We start from the raw sequence: 17052 nt of genomic DNA, 5'->3' as shown, positions 1-17052 counted from the left end.
CTGAGAAAACAAGTAGCAGCAGCATGTTTTAAAGCCAAGCCCTAATTCTGTTGTACATCGTGAGCCATTTCAACCAAAGAATGCACTAATAGAAAGGTTTCCTTCCATGGCTCAAGTTTAAATTAGCACCAGAAAAGCGTGCAAAAGAGCAGAAAGACTTTGAAAAAAAACACAAAGCCACGCGAGATAAACTTGAGCGGGAAAAGAAGAAAGAAGCTAAAGAACGTGAAAGAGACAAAACTGCTGGACTTCGGCTGGAACTAGTCCACAAAGCAAATGCTGTTCGTCGTTACTAAAAAAATGGGTATCAAACCCAGTGCTGAACAGCTAGATGCATTTCGGCAGAACATTGCGTCACTCAATGAAGTAAAGGAATGCAGAAGGGCTGAATTTGTAGAAACACAAAGAATTTAGTGTCTTCAGGCATTTGAGGCAGATGAGCTGAACTTTAAAGCCTTCAAGGAACATGAGCGAAGGAAACAGCAGCGAGAGGAATAAGATAAGGCATGTAGAGAATGGGAAAGGCAGAAACGTCAAGTACAGGAGGCGATACGGAGAATGAAGAGCTGAAATCTCATGCTTTCAAAAAAGCAGAGTGTGGGAATTCGAGAAGAGAAGCTTTAGCAGCATCTGCAGCAACTAGAGACTAATAAATTTTCAAGGGGAAAAGAAAAAGATGAGCTCCGGGAGATGTTGGAGAGGGTTCAAGCACTGAAGGATGAATGAAGAAAACCGTGCAATGTAACACTGATCCTCAAGTGGAGGAAAAGGTTGATGTCAAGGTTAAGGAAGAAGCTCCTGATCCTGTAGCATTTAAAACCAGGATTTTGGAATCGTGCCAGCAGTTTCCGCAGGGAAGCACCGACCAAGTTATTCAGAATGACATGCCACATGTTGAGTTGGAGAAGAGAGCAATGGTCATCAACAGGCTTCTCCCTATAGGCCAGCTCGATTTGCTGAGGGGCACTGCTGGTCTCCTTTACCACATGAAGGGTTCCCAAACTGCAAGCAAAATGAAGGGATCTGACAACCAAGAAAAGCAGGTTTATCAAATCATGGAAATAAAGGAATATGGAGTAGAGATATTCGATACCAGAGCAACCTCCCTCAAACAGAGATCAACAACATCTTGAAGAACATGGAAAGCAAAAAAAATCTAATTAAAGCAGGGAGATCAGTAGCTGCAGCCAGATGGACGGGTGACTGGTGTGGAGCTTGGTACATTGTCTTTGTCCGAATTTGTGGAAGTGTTGAACCAACAGGGCTTCAAGTTCTTACAAAGTAAGGTTGAGGTGGCACGGGAGAACAAAACAAAGTCCTATGGTGCAAAGGAACAGTTCACTTGCTTCACTCATAAAGTGTGGAAGTACATCTGTGAAGTAGGGATCTGCAAGGTGGACCTGTCAATGGAAGATCTAGAAACCATTGATAAACAATGGGAAGGTAGACCATTATAGCTGCAAAATAAGGTACCGTTGGCAAGGTGGATGGGCAAATGAAGCTGTATAAGAGCAGTCAATCCAATCATCCAGCCACTGGCCTGGCGAAGACACCTTGTGGGATGTGTCCAATGTGTTTAGAAGACTTTATTCGGTGGATCTCGAAGACAATGGGGTGCCTTCTTAAAGACTTTGAATGTTCCCACTTTATACATTTTTGTGTGTTTCCAGTTGATACATTTTAAGGAGGTTGGGATCCATAGTTGCAGTGATTATTGGAAGTTCTAGTTAAAGTCTCTGTAGTCTTAACATCATTAGAATTAACTTTATACTTATTTTCCAGTCATTGGCCCATTTCCTTTGGAGTTATGAAACCGTGCACATAACGAGTCAATGAGGTACAATTAAAACAGTAGTTTTCAAACTTTTTCTTTCCACCCACATCCCACCTTAAGCAATCCCTTACTAATCAGAGAGCACCGATGGCAGAGGGATTACTTAAAGTGGTACGTGAGTGGAAAGAAAAAGGTTGAGAATCACTGGTCTCACCTGCTGATTGTTTCCAGCATTTTCTGTTTTTGTGCCTTCTGGTACAGTTTAAATTAATATTTTTGTGCTTTTGTTTTATTTTTGTTGTGAGTGTACAAACAAAATAGTTCCCTGTTTCTTAGATGTGTGGCATGAGATTCAACATGGTACAAAGCTTTGGGGTCTAATTTAGGAAGGTAGTGAACGCAGACTGCTGGAAGCATCAGTGCTTCTGTTTTAATATATTCAGTGTTTAGTTGCACATGGAATAGTGAACTGGGTGGAAATCTTCATATTAAGGCTTTATAGCTCATAGAGGCAGTTGAAATATTGAGTTCCTTATTAATGTGGCTCAGAATGATTGCGGTCTTGTTGTAATGGAACAGAAGGAAGCCTCTAGGCAAACCTAATGATTATTCACTCATAAATTATACAGTTCATGAATAGTTGATTACAGCTAATATTCAGTGTGTGTCCCTGTTGGAAGCTGGGCTTCTGGGGGTGGGGTGAGGGGATGGGGTTGTGGGAAAGGAGTGGTAGCTGCCATTTCTGCTGATCAGGATGTTTCCGAGGTGCACTGGGAACTGCTCCGACATGGGAGGGCAAGGATGATGAATGAGATTGAAGCGAGGTGTCATGAAGACAGAGCGAGAACAAAAGGCAAATAGGAAGGGGATGGGGTGGGGAAGAGGTGAGTGCTTGCCTGATGTATCAGTGCTGGTGATGGATATTGATGAATGCAATCTGAGCATCCAACTTGTGGTTATGTCAGAGATCTGAAGAATGGATAACTTGTAACCAATTAAATGAGACATAACAGGTTTCAAATCTCAGGTCACTTCGCATCACTCACTATTTCTATATTTAGGAAGTGCAATAGAACAGATTCTATCACCAATGTGATATGTACAGATGGTCGTGTAGGATGACTGTGATTGGCTGAGAGTGTAGCCACACCTACTGGATTGCTCCTAGCCAGACCAGGTCATCCTGGACTGGTCGGCCTACTTGTGATGTGCTCCAGTCTTTTAGTTAATAAAAGCCTTGGTTTGGATCAACAAGTCTTTGGTTCTTTCGACGCGCATTACAGGAAGATAAACAAATTTAAAATGCAGCATGGTAACAACCCTTCTAGCGAACGAGTCTGCATTGCCCAAATACACACATTAACCTACCAACCCTGTTCATCTGTCTTTGGACTTATTGCAGATCTTCAAGTAAGCACAGGGCAGTGCTCAAGTTTTGAAGCACCTGGTACACAATAGTGTCCAATGAAGACGCCTGGAGACTTGAGCTCACACCCCTCAGTGATGGTTGCACCATGAGGTTACAATGACACCACTCATACATTGGTCGTGGGCACCAATGTGACCACATGGTCTTGCATCCCTTGTTTCATTATGCTCACTTATAACTTCCTCCGAGCTTGTTATCTCCTTACAGGACGAATAATACAATGTGGACACTCTACTGGTGTTTGCACTTGCATCTTGTGAATACTTGTACAGGCAAGTGAGAGAGGAATTTTATGGACTATTGTCTTATATCATTGAGCAGTACTTTAATTGAAACAAAGTCAAAGTGAACTCAAACTTCTGGGGATCATTGTATAAATGGCATTTAATATTATTTCCCCCTGGAAATGTTGTGCCTTTTTTGTATACATGTTTTTATTTATAAATCACTGTCCCTGACAAGATCCCTTTTTATCATCAAGTACACAACATACCCAACAACTTGTTTTCCTTTGTTTGCCTTGTAAAGACACACAAACCAGAGGGAGGTGAATCTGTGCAATTTGTTGCTACAGACAGCTGTGGAGGTCAAGTCATTGGGTATATTTAAGCTGGAGGTAGATACATTCGTGATTAAGGGAGAGTTGGGGGGTAGAATGGGGTTGAAAAGGAGTGTACTCTGTGATTTGTAAGGGATTGCTTAAGGTGGAATGTGGGTAGAAAGAAAAAGTTTGAAAACCACTTTTAATCGTCCCCAATTGACTCGTTATGTGCACGGTTTCAGAACTCCAAAGGAAATGGGCCAAGGACAATTTTTCTCAATCAAAATATTTCAGTAACAGTTGGGTCTCGAGCATTGATTCTCACCCTTCCCTTCCCCACTCACGTCCCACCTTAAGCAATCCCTTACCAATCAATCACAGAGCAACAATGGCATAGGGATTGCAAGTTTAGGGGGGCAGTTTGAAAAGCACTGGTTTAAAGTTTCACAGGTGGCCTAAAAAGTAATGGCCACTTATGACCTCTGTCTAATTTGCCACCTATCTTCCCTGTCAATGGGGTATGAACATATCAGATTTGAAATATATGCCGACACTGACAGATGGACAGTACATATTTAACCACCATACAAATATTGTATGGAATGGATCATCAGATTTTTATCATCTATCGAGCAATAGGCCAATCTGCAATTTAAATCCAAGGAACATCTGTCACGATTACTGTCTTTGGTCTGTTTATTTAAGATACACTTTTTGCGCAGGAGTTAAACAGAGATGATGGGAAAAAAAAGAAGTACAATATAATCAACACTCAGTTGACAATATGGCCCTGAGGTCATTCTTGCCATTTAGAAATACATAGCTTGCAGATAAAGATATTCTCAAGTCCTTCTATTAGCTTAGAACTTATTAAGAGTCCACACACATAAATGTAACAAAGATACAGCCGAGATTTTTAAATTATTTTTTTCTTTAAAATACTGTAAAATGAAAACATTAAAGCATTATTTTTCTGCAGATACTTGTTTAATTATTTTCCTCTTTACGATGAATTGACTTTCCTTTCATTTCTGCTTTCTACTCTGAGTGGTCTGGCGAGGATACTAAATTATAGTCTCCTTGGCTGGAGACTATAATTTAGCATCTTCAGAAGGTGCCTGCTGAGACGAGCACTTATGCTCAGTTTAATCTGATTGTTTTAAATTATTTTGATTTATATGGCATTCAATCCATCTGTTCTTAATCATTTTTCCTGCATTATGATCTTTAATTACTTTTCCATTTCAAGCAGACTGTTACTACCTCTCTGGGTAATTAATTCCAAGTGTTGTTCCACATTATTGCTCGGAGTTGGAGTTCTGCATAGATCATTCAGGAAGCACTGGTAAGATTTTAATGTTTGAGGTAAAATATTTGTACATTTTTGTGTAGGGTGTTTAGTTAGATTAAATAATCAATACAGAGGGAGACGAGTTGTAAATCTGCACCACTCCAAATCTGCAATAGGCACATTATGTCTTTACATCTCTCCTTGTGCAATATCTTTTATCATTTTGCATACCAATCTATTTTATACCCAAGGTTAATAGAGATGAATGATTTTCACATAATTTTTATATGAATTTAAAATACCATTTAATTAAATGGGGGGAAGGCTTTCCTATCAGTGTTTCATGTGGAAATGGGCTTTATGCAATTTTCTAAATCATTTATTTCCCCCGGCCTGCTTCAGCTTTAATGTTTCTGTAGGAACTAAAAGCCCAATCAAAATAATCACCCATTTTCTAATGACATAGGACGTGGTGATCCCTGAGAGGGTGGAGGGGAGGGTAACTCGAGGAGCCCCCTGCAAAATGGATTTCATTCAATGTAGTGTTGCTGGAATTGTTTGCTTTTGAGCAGAGATTTAATAAAAGAGGTTGAAAATCACAGGGAGATTAAAGGTGTAAATAGGGATGGGTGGGTCATAAGCAGGAGGATACTGGCTGAGGGCAGTTGGTAAAAGTGCTGAAATGTGGGGAGAATTATTTTGCATAATGTGTCATGTGGTGCAGAGCCATGCCTGAACCATGAAAATCTGTAGACACTGTGGTTGAAGTAAAAACGCACATTGCTGGAGAGACTCAGGTGGTCAACAGTGTCCTTTGTGTAGTAAAGGTAAAAATACATAACCGTTGTTTCGGGCTTGAGCCCTTCATCAAGATATTGCCTGAAAGGGACTTGGTGGAAGCTTCAATAAAAACTTCAAAAGGAGGTTAGATATATGTAAGAAAGGAAAATCTTCGAAGATTTTGAGGAAAGAACAAGACCAGCTATTTTAAAAAGCTGGCACCTGTGGTGTCTGAGGTAACTGCAAGCAAGCACAAAACTCAAAGACCGTACCACAGACTTTATTCTAGTAAAAGTCTGAATACCAGTTCATGCCTTGGTGGCTCCCATGTGACTGGCTCAAGAGGGGCCGCCTCAGGTGAATATTCAGGTCGGCTGATTGACAGCCAGGCAGGTGGAGTCAACCCTTTAGGTGGTCTTCCTGCAGGTACGGAGATCACCCCCTGCAGTAGGCTGGTGGTCGTGTCACCACAGCACCAGTAACCAATTTGCTCTGCAAAAACCATTAAAACTATAACTATTCAATTAGCTTCCATGGAAAGAGAAACAGTGTGGAGTGGCGCGGTTAGAGCACCAACGATCAGGTCCATGGTTTGAATCCCACACTACTTGTGAAGAGTTTGTACGTTCTCCCCGTGTCTGCATGGGATTTCTCTGGGTGCACTGGTTTCCTCCCACCATTCAAAAATGTACCAGGGAGTTGTAGGTCAATTGGGTGCATCGGCTCATGTGGCAAAAGGGCCTGTTACCTTACTGAATGTCGAGATATAAATTTAATGTTTCAAGTCAGGAACCTTTGCTCTGGTGAAGGATTTCAGTCACGAAACGTTAACTCTGATCCTCTTTCCGTGGAAGGTGATTGTTTCTACCGTTCTCTGGGCTTTTTCTCCTCCTTCATCTAATGCTTCATGAATTTCTCAAAACGTTGATAATACAGTAAGTCCCCATGTTAAGGATGCCTGACTTATGGACAATTCGTACCTACGAGCAGACTATGCACGAGTTCAGTGGTACATCGGCTGGCGGAAGGAGAACGCCATCCGCTTTTTAAAGTCTGATTGCATTGCCGTTGACACTGTGTTGAATGTGTAATTTGTATTTGGCTTCAATTTTTCTCCTATTTACCACTGTCACCATGCCGCCAAAGCGCAAATCCACTAAATAAGAACTGTATGTACCTGTTATGACTTACCTTCAAATTCGACTTAAAGACAGACTTAGGAACGGATCTCGTTCGTAACCTGTGGACTGCCTGTACTATTAAAAATCCAATAATTTGGCACATGAGAATTGAGCTGGACTGGCTGATTTTCTGGTCTTACAGATGTTATTCCTGATAATTTATGCAACACTTCCTTGAATTCACTTTCTGAAGAAGGTACATGGCATTAAAATAAATTTCACGGCAAACTCCAGAAGCTTAAAGGGTTTGGAGGAACCGGTGTTCAAATCAGTTGAAAGGGAATGTGGCAAACATCAGCTGGTGAGTCAAACGCACAGCCCTCAGAATTTCCAAATAGTCGCTTATAAGGTTATCAGGCTGGTCTGAAGTTCTTAGCTTCCAAACAAAAAAAAATCATTAAAAATAATTGGAATAGAAAATTGGATGTCCTGGCTAAAATCAGTTAATATTTTAGGAACTCTGAAATGTAGCTACAGTAGCTGTCCAGTGAAATGTGAAACAACCCATCAATGAAAAAAATACCTCCATCAAAATTGCTTTCTGTCCATTAGTGTTTGCCACATGATGTGCTAAGTATTAGCTCACCTACCCTCAAGCCAACCTACATTTACTCTATCTATACCCTTCATAATTTTAAATACCTCTATCTAATCTCCCCTCGTTCTTCTACGCTCCAGGGAACAAAGTTCTAACTTATTTAATCTCAAGCCCCTTTCACACTTGCATCCCAGAACGCTTTCACACTTGCAAGGGTCTCTCCCTGGCATTTGGCCTGTTCTACCTTTAATAGGAAGTGCCTGCAATGCAATTGCCAGTTTCACACTTGCCTGATCTCAACACCGGCATATGCAGACGGCAGGGATTTTAATAGGGGTCGAGGCCGGCACTTCCCGGCGTGAGATAACGTCATCTGACGCCGGCGTTGAGCAGATTTTGCTTTCACACTTGCCATTTTAAAGGCTGATGGGCGTTCAATTCCTGGGATCACTGGCAAGTGTGAAAGGGACTTCAGTTCCTAAAGTCTGGGCAACATCTTTAGACCCTTTCACACTTGCCAGTGATCCCAGGAATCAGATGCCAATCAGCTTTTGAGGTGGCAAGTTTGAAAGCAAAATCTGCTCAGCGCTGGCGTCAAATGACTTTATCTCGCGCCGGGGATTGCCAGGTCGACCCCCAGTACAATCCCTGGCATCTGCAGATGCCGGCGTTGAGATCAGGCAAGTATGAAACGGGCAGCAGCATTGCAGGGCCCTTCCGATTAAAGGTAGAACAGACCAAATGCCAGGGAGAGACCCTTGCAAGTGTGAAAGCATTCAGTGTCCCGGTTAGCAGTGGTCTAGTGTGAAAGGCCAAAGCTCCGCCATTCCTATCCCAGGACACTGAACGGCCGATTTACTGGGATGCAAGTGTGAAAGGTGCTTTTGTGAATCTGCTCTGCACTCTTTCAATCTTAATCAGATTAACTTCAGTCATGATAGTGTGCCCTGGAATAAAATGCTCTGATAAGTTAAATGTGCAAATAAACATTAAAAATAAATTATTCAATGTTTCTACATTTTTATTTCAAAACAGTTTTTTCCAGTTGTCAACTGCTTTATAGTTACTTCTCGCCACTTGGGAAATTTGTTGGGCAGCTCTGATATTCATCAGCATGTCTCAGCAGCTCTAAGATATTGAAGGAAAGCACCAAGTTCAATGAAGAAGGTACAAGAAGAAGACGTGCAACATGTGCAGCTTTGCCGATGGCAATGGGTCTTGATCTTAATTTTCAGCCACAGCTACCTAAAGTATTCCTTTACTTACCGTGAACTGCTCATAACAAACCCACAGGTCACAAGTTGATTCTGTGAAGCTTCTTTGTGCAACCCTCTGTTTAGAGCATTGCAAGGGTGAGGGGTGAACAGAGAGTGAGATGGTGGGGTAAGTGGCAGAGGAAAGTGATGGGGGGGTGGGGGGGGAAGGGAGATGTGAAGTTGATGTTAAAGACCAGAAAGACTGTATTTTGCAATGAACTGGATTTGATTTTGCTTAAAGAGAAAGAGGCATGATGAGGCACTGATCACTAGAATTCACTCTGCAGTTTGAGGGGAGAAGCTAAAATTAGACGTGTCATTATTGCAATTGAGTAAAGGTAAATTATGGAGGCTTGAGAGGGGAGCTGACCAAAATTGATAGGAAGGGGACCTGAGCAGGGAAGATGGACGAGCGGCAGGAAATAGTGGGAGTTAGTGGATTTGTAATATATGTCCGTGGAAAGCTTGTCTCCTGAGATGGAGACAGAGAGAGATCTAAAGGGGAGAGTGTTGTCAGAGATGGACCAGGTGAGTTTGAGACCAGGGTGGAAGTTGGAGCGCAGAGAGTGTGCTGGATGGTGTGGATTCTTGATAATCGCTGCAGCTCTCCAACAGCAGTGTTTCCTGCAGATGTTCTTGATAGTGGGGAGGGTTTTGCCTGTGATGTCCTGGGCTGTGTCCACTACCTTTTAGAGGGCTTTATGCTCAGGGGCATTGGTGTCTTCATATTCGACTGTGAAGCAGCCAGTCAGCACACTTTCCACCACACATCTGTAGAAATTTGCCAATGTTTCTGACGTCATACAAAACCTCTGCAAACTCCTGAGGAAGTAGAGGGGCTGATGCTCTTTCTTCACGACGCCATTAGAGTGTTGGGTCCAGGAAAGATCCTCCGAGTTATTGACTCCCAAGAAGTTAAATTTGCTCACCCTCTTCACCTCTGATCACTGATTTGTTTACCTCTTTTTTTTCATTCCTGGAGTCACTAATCAGCACCTTGGTTTTGGTGACATTGAGTGTAAGGTTGTTGTTGGTGCACCACTCAGCCAAGTTTTCGATCTGCCTTCTGTACGCTGGCTCATCCCCTTTGTTTATACAACCCACTACTGTGTATTGTAGATGAAATTATTGTTATCCCGAGCCACACAGCCATAGGTGTTGTTTCTTCCAATATATCTACAGGAAATGTCCTAATTCTAAAAACGTCAACCTCTCTAGTTTCAGCACTTATTGGTCCTGGATTTGTTGAGCTTGTAGTTTACTAATGATACCGAGGTTTGGAAGTGTTGTAGGCCAATTATTCATTAATACACTTCAGACATTGCCCTTCCTAACGTTAGTGCGCCACGCTGATGAAATTGTCCATTCAGCTGGTTTTAAGGTGCTGTCGGTTTTGTAGTAGCCATCTTTCAAGAGGGTGCATACAAAGTTAGCAAATGACCCAAATCTGAGTACACTACATGACTGCTTTACAGAGAAGTATGGGAACAGGAAAGCAGGAGTCATTTTTACATCCAATGTGTTGCATCAAATTCTAAAGGTGTATGAACGAAGACATCATAGAATCCTACAGTGCAAAAGGCTGTTGGCCCTTTGCTATCATGTCTTTTTGAAAGAACTTTCCAATTAGTTTGCTTCCCATAGCTCTGTGAATTTATCTGGTAAGAAGGGTTTTGATCAAAGTTTATAATGGTCGCAAACCCTAATTTCTAATGGTGAAGATTTGGGAAGGAGGTGGTCATCCAGGATAATATAGCACCGAAAAACATATGGCAATCTTCTGAAACAGGAGTGGGAGCAGGCCACCCGGCCCCACTATTTAATGCTATCATGGCTGATGAGCTACAGATCTAATCTCCCATTCTGTGGCAACTACCCAACTGGGCAGCATGGTTAGTGTGGAGGTTAGTGCAATCCGGGTTCGAAATCGGTGCTGTCTGGAAGGAGTTTGTGTGTTCTCCCTGTGTCTGCATGGGTTTCCTCCCACTCAGGTTAAATGAGGTCTTTGGGGACATGGCTCATGGGCTGGAAAGGTCCATTACTGTGCTGTGTGTCCAAATTTAAATTAAATAAATTAAAACCCTGATCTTTCAAAAACCTATCCACTTTTTCATGATGTGATCTTTTCTCCACCCCCACCCCAACCTCCCCCGTAGAAGATTTGCATAAAAGCAATAGGGTTGTCATAGACCAGAGGTGATCACAATGGTAGGTTTAGTGGTGTGGCTTGAGATTTAAAATATACGCGAGTAAAATCTAACCCTCGTTATAATTAAGGTTCATACATTTTTCTGCCCGGAGAAACTTGCGGATGTTTGCATCATGAACTTGCAGGTCATGGCTGCAGATAGTTACATTATCTCGGTATGGGAAAGTGGCCACTAGATCATAGTGGTCCACTGTGCACTGGAAGATGGAGACCCTGTTTGTGATGCTGAAGGGGACCCGGAGGAAGCAGTAGAGGTGGCCATCTACCTTGAATGCCGTATACTGGTGGTCCTCTGGGCGGATCTGGAGCTGGTGATACACTGACTTCATGTCAATCATGGAGAATACCCAATATGGTGCAATCTGATGGACCATATTGGGTATGTGGGGAAGGGGGTAAGCAGCAAGCTGCTTGATGGTACGACTAAAGTCTATGACCATCCAATTCTTTTCCCCACTCTTTACCATGACCACCTGGGCCCTCCAAGAGCTGTTGCTGACCTCGATGATGCCCTCGTCTAAAAAGTGCTGGACCTCCACCTTAATGAACTGTCAGCCGCACAGTACTGTCTTCACCTGGTGGCCACTGGCTTGAAATTGGGGGGGAGATTGGCATATAGTGGGGTGGTGGACTTTGAGGGTTGAGAGGCCACATTTCACCTGTAGGGGGCCATCATCTCATTGCAGATGGTGAGGGGGAGAGGGGACATTGAAGCACAGAGTGACTTTCTGAAGTTGGCACTGGAAATTCAGCCGCAGTAGCAAGGGGGCACAGAGTTGTGGTATAATGAGTAGACTGAAGGGTTTGTACACTACGCCTCAACATTCAGGGTCACTACACAGGACCTATGCATGGCTGCCGTGTATGATTTGGACACGAGTGATATCCTGTGTTTGGTGGGCCGTACTTTAAGAGACAGTCATTTAGCGGTATCAGGGTTGTTAATGTTTTCTGTACTCCCACTATTGAATAAACAGTTGATAACGTGTCCGTTTACCTTGATGTCCATCGTGGACCTGGCTAGTTCGTTTGGTGTCTCCTGGGTCAGGGTGATGGAGGCCAGTATGGATTCATTGTCCAATTCTGTTGGGTGCTGACACTCCCGAGATGGCTGCCCTTGGCCCAAAGATGGCCAGCCTCGACCATGGCGGTGTCGTATGCCAGGGAAGATGGCATTTGGGACACAGTCCAAAGTGGCAACCCCCATGATTTGCACCTGGTGTTGCTGGTGTGCAGGGAAGATGGTGCTGGTTGCGCTTCCCGGAGTAGCGACTGTCCGCACGTGGCACTGCTAGATTTTGCAGATGGTTTGGACTGGAAAACTTTGGCATAATGCCCCTTTTTCCTAGCACCAGGAGCACACTGCATCCTTGGCAGGGCAGCATTTCCTCAGGTGCTGATCCTGCCTACAGAAATAGCAATTGGGGAGATCACCCAAAACGCAGCTGAGATCAGATCACTGGAGTAGTGGGATGGTGTAGGGAACCAGTCACTCATGGGCAGGACAATGCCCCATCCCAGGATAGCGACGCCCATGGTGACCAAGCATCTGAGTAATTATCTGAGTTCTGGAGGTCCACCTCGAGTGTCTCTCTGTAAGTTCAATCACCTTTGTAGATTGAGTACCTTTTGTTCCAGTAGTTATTCCCGTATGTACCTGGAGCGGATACTGGTCAAGTACGCATCTGGAATGAGGTCCTCTGCGTTCTAAGTGGCCAACACGGCCTTACAAATGCAAGCTCTGCACAAGTTCCAGAGGGATTGCAGGTACTTGGCATTTGACTCACCAGGTTGCTGTTTTCTGATGGCCAGGAGATGCCTGACGTTGACCTCACTAACATTCCTGCGATACTGGGCCTTGAGAATCTCCACAGCTGCTTGATACAAGCTGCCATCACTGATCATCAGGGACACTTGGGGCCTGACACACGAGAGGAGTAGTTTCAGTCAGTTAGCATCCGTGGTGATGATGACCGCAGCTGCTGCCAGGCAGTTTTCGAAGCAGCGTAGCCAAAGTTCGAATGTGTTTGGGGCATCCGGGTCAATGTCAAGCTTCTCAGGTTTCAGTTAATAAAACTGCCGCACCATCAATAATCACAAAAGGCTGGAGTTGTGAAACTATCAGACTTTTATCACTAAAGACTGAACAACCATCAACCTCATTGACTGATCGAAGCCAAGAGAAAGGGGAACATGCAAGGGGCTATGGGATCAGTCTCGGGAGATGTGTCCAGCTGACAGCAGCCAATCAAGGCACAACAGTGGTTTACCACATCCCAGAATCGTAAACCAGTTAAGCCACTGGGAAGCTGGCGCGCTGCTCTGGGGTACATAAAAGGATTCCGTTATCCACATTTTCGGTCCTCTGCATTAAAGATAAATTGGCCTTTATTGGGAAAAAAAAACTTGAGCAGGCGATCATGTGGCTTTGGTGCATAAGAACCCCTAATGATAGGTTCAGGGCCAGGGGAGGTTGAGAGGGAAAACACAAGTGGGATCCTTTTCTTGCCACAGTTGCCCTGTAACACTTGATGAGCTATGAGTTCACCCCTCTCCCCAAGCTCCTAACTTGCATCCTTTCCACTGGCTCTTCACACAAAAGGTCCCTCAAAATCATCATTCAGCAAGATTCTAAGCAAGCTGTTTGAAAATTGGCCACATCATTGCCAAATGAGGAAGTGGAAACGATTAGCAGTGGTTGAATGCCAACTTGTGAGAATGGCATGGATTACAGAGATGTGGTCCCAAACCTTCATAGGAATTGAGTCTGAGATGATTAATTTTAGTTATTGAATTACGGGTTATGAAAGTAAGCTATTTACAATTGGAAATAGATGATTTAAGATATTGGCATTCTTTTGTTGTTTAACTTCGTGATTTCAATCATGATTAACTGGCAATTAATTACAATTAATTTATTTAATTGCTTGCTTGCACTTATAATTAACTGCCTCATAAGAAGTATATTGTTGATTAAACATTTGCAAAGGGGTAGGTTTATTTTAAAAAAATGCAGGAGTTGCTTCATTTCATGATAACATCGTAATAGATGGAGCAGTCCATTTAGCCTAGCGGTTAGTGCAACGCTATTCCAGCGCAAGTGACCCGAGTTCAAATCCATCACTGTCTGCAAGGAGTTTGTACATTATCTTGTGACTTGCACGGGCTTCCTCCGGATCCCACTTCCTCTGTTCTAAAGGTGCACAGTGGTTAGTTTAGTAGGTTAATTGGTGCATGGGTGAGTTTGGGCCGGAAGGACGTGTCATCCTGCTGTAACTCGAAGTTATAAATTAAGGTTTAAAAGGCATTTCTGATTCCCTCTGTGGACTACGTCTCAGCTCAACTCCTTGAGGGGAATTGGAGGTGAACAATTTTTTTTTTTTTTTTTTTCTTTGGCTTGGCTTCGCGGACGAAGATTTATGGAGGGGGTAAAAAGTCCACGTCAGCTGCAGGCTCGTTTGTGGCTGACCAGTCCGATGCGGGACAGGCAGACACGATTGCAGCGGTTGCAAGGGAAAATTGGTTGGTTGGGGTTGGGTGTTGGGTTTTTCCTCCTTTGCCTTTTGTCAGTGAGGTGGGCTCTGCGGTCTTCTTCAAAGGAGGCTGCTGCCCGCCAAACTGTGAGGCGCCAAGATGCACGGTTTGAGGCGTTATCAGCCCACTGGCGGTGGTCAATGTGGCAGGCACCAAGAGATTTCTTTAGGCAGTCCTTGTACCTTTTCTTTGGTGCACCTCTGTCACGGTGGCCAGTGGAGAGCTCGCCATATAATACGATCTTGGGAAGGCGATGGTCCTCCATTCTGGAGACGTGACCCATCCAGCGCAGCTGGATCTTCAGCAGCGTGGACTCGATGAACAATACATGCTGGTGATACACAGATCCTAAGAAAGCAGAAAGGAACTAATCTCAGCAAGCCTCCCATGACCAGCTCATTACTCTTCATCGGTATGCCAGTCGTTCTGTAATCTGGTTCAACCAGATGGGTATGTTTGGCAGGTGGCTAAGAAGGGGAGATACTGTCTCATCAATGTGGGGTGGCCAATTTTATCCTCTGCTCTTCTTCTATCGAACATACCTCTTCGAACGTAACCTTGAGCTTTGCCTTGTTTGCCAATTATCCATTCACCAAAGGGTGAGATGGGCTTTAAGCATAGTCTGTCCACCATCAGTCGCAGAATTTATCTGGGAAGCAGCTGTTGCCATGGAGATTGGTTGCAATTAAATAGCAGGAGCAATTGCACAAATGACAACATTAACCAGTAGCTGCAACTCAGTCTATTACACGGTAACCTTGCCGACACAATGCTGCCCTCTTGACTTATTGGAATTAAAATAAATCGAGAGGCAGCAACTTGTTGCAATTTAAAATAAATTCCAGTGGTCCTTCACTTGAGTGGATAATTTCATTGAGACAAACACCCAAACAGGAACATTTAACACTGCTGGAGAAACTCAGTGTCCTTTATATAGCAGAGGTAAAAATACATAACCAACATTTGGGGCTTTAGCCCTTTGTCGAGCCACGGAAAAATGTCAGCAGGCATCCGAACAAAAGAGTAGTGGCGGGGAAGGGGTGGGCACAAAGGCAGGAAGTGATAGGTGGAGAAGGGAGGAATGGGGCAGCAGCGATCAAGGGGAGGAGGGATGGGTAAAGGAAGGGAAGGAGGAGAACTGGAAAGTTGGGAGGGGTGGAGAGGAGAGCAGGTTAGTAGAAACTGGAAATATCGATGTTAATGCCATCTGGCTGGAGAGTGCCCAGACAGAAAATCAGGTGTTGTTCTTCCACATGCATAGCTTCCCCTCCACTACCATCAACTCAGCCCTCACCCGCATCTCCTCCATTTCCTGCTAATCTGCCCTGGCCCTCTCTGCTCCCAGACGTAACAAACATAGAACCCCCCCCCCCCCCCCATCCTCACTTACCACCCCACCAGCCTCCACATCCAACACATTATCCACTGGAATTTCCAACACTTACAACAGGATCCAGCCATATGGCATTAACATCAACTTTTCTGGTTTCTGCTAACCTTCTCTTTTCTTCCCCTTCCCTCCCCATCCCCTTTCCAGTTCTCGTCCCACCTTCTTCCCGGTCCCTTCACCTACTCATCCCTCCTCCCCTTAATCTCTGCTGTCCCCTCTCTCCCTTCTCCATCAGACACATCTTCTCCTCTCCTACCCTCTCTGCCTTCTGTAGGGTCTGCTTCCTCCGTAACTCCCTCAGGCACTCATACTTCCCCACCAATCCCCCTGCACCCCCGGCACCTTTCCTTATGGCTGCAGGGCCAGACCTCCTTACCCCACTTGCACCCGCACCTCTTCCCTCACTTCAGTCCGGGGTCCCAAACAGGCCTTTCAAGTGAAGCAACACTTTTGTATCCACAGGACTGATTTACGGCATCTAATGCTCCTTTTGTGGCTTCCTCTACATCAGGGAGACTGGGCATTAATTGGGAGATCGCTTTGTTGAGCGCCTTCGCTCCGACCGCAACAGGAACAGAGACCTCATAGTAGCCAACCATTTCAGTTCTGTGTCACACTCCCATACTCACATGTCTGTCCATGACCTTATATACTATCCCACAAATTGGAGGAACAACACCTGATTTTTCCATCTTGGCCCTCTCCAACCAGATGGCATTAACATTGACCTTTCTGGTTTCTGTTAACCTGCTCTCCTCTTCCCCCCTCCCCTCTTCCCTTCCCCTTTCCAGTTTTCTTCCCTCCTTTCCCACCCTTCACCTACTCAACCCTCTTCCCCTTGATCTCTCCTGTCCCTTCCCTCCCTTCTCCACCTATCATCTCCTGCCTTGTGACCACTCCTCCCTCCCCCTACCCTCCCGACCTTGATGAAGCCCAAAATGTCTGTCATGTATTTTTATCTTTGCAAAATAAAGGACACGGCTTCACCTGCTGAGTTCCTCCTGCTTTGTGATTTTTACTTCATCCCCAAGTGTCTGAAGATTTTCCTGCCGGAGACGTAGGTACTTTTCCAACCTTGGATGTTGACTGAGTGGAGGTTGCTCATTGGCCCAGGGACCACATGAGTTTC

At 44.3% G+C, this 17052-nt stretch overlaps 1 protein-coding gene and 1 pseudogene across 1 annotated transcript in view; both read left to right on the top strand.

Annotated features, from left to right (window-relative positions):
• LOC138741573 (ephrin type-A receptor 7-like) overlaps nucleotides 1–17052 on the top strand; it is a 434573-nt gene that overhangs the window by 250305 nt on the left and 167216 nt on the right. The window lies entirely within an intron of this gene.
• Nucleotides 723–6906, top strand: LOC138741639 (DNA-directed RNA polymerase III subunit RPC6-like; annotated as a pseudogene).

This window comes from Narcine bancroftii, chromosome 8 (genome assembly GCF_036971445.1).
Source record: "Narcine bancroftii isolate sNarBan1 chromosome 8, sNarBan1.hap1, whole genome shotgun sequence".
Classification (NCBI taxonomy): domain Eukaryota; kingdom Metazoa; phylum Chordata; class Chondrichthyes; order Torpediniformes; family Narcinidae; genus Narcine; species Narcine bancroftii.
Note: the sequence above shows the minus strand (reverse complement) of the source record. Positions and strands in the feature narration are given on the sequence as shown.